This window comes from Camelina sativa, unplaced genomic scaffold (assembly GCF_000633955.1).
Source record: "Camelina sativa cultivar DH55 unplaced genomic scaffold, Cs unpScaffold24820, whole genome shotgun sequence".
Classification (NCBI taxonomy): domain Eukaryota; kingdom Viridiplantae; phylum Streptophyta; class Magnoliopsida; order Brassicales; family Brassicaceae; genus Camelina; species Camelina sativa.
This window is the reverse complement of record NW_010945797.1, coordinates 1-253: the sequence shown is the minus strand read 5'-3', so window position 1 is coordinate 253 and position 253 is coordinate 1. Positions and strand designations below refer to the sequence as shown.

General features: G+C 41.9%; 1 long non-coding RNA gene across 1 annotated transcript; it reads left to right on the top strand.

Moving 5' to 3' along the window:
- Positions 1-253, top strand: LOC109132126. Its single transcript, XR_002037381.1, has 2 exons — positions 1-45; positions 145-253. It is a non-coding gene; the product is annotated as an uncharacterized LOC109132126 (long non-coding RNA).

Genomic DNA, 253 nt, shown 5'->3' with positions numbered 1-253 from the left:
AGTTGGCACTCCAATAAAGCTTCTAGGTCGTGATGATGTTAGCGTGTAAGTGTACTCTTTTCTCTTGTCTTTTCCGCAATTTCTCATTCTCTTTACCCTTAGTTTTGCCTTTATGCCTTAAAGTGTTCTTCTTTATGACTCCAGGGATTGGTATATTCTTGAAAATTCCAAGACGGTGAAGGCGTTTCGTTGTGGAGAGTATGATACTTGCATTGAGAAGGCAAAGGCTGCTGCAGCAGCGAGCTCTGCTAAT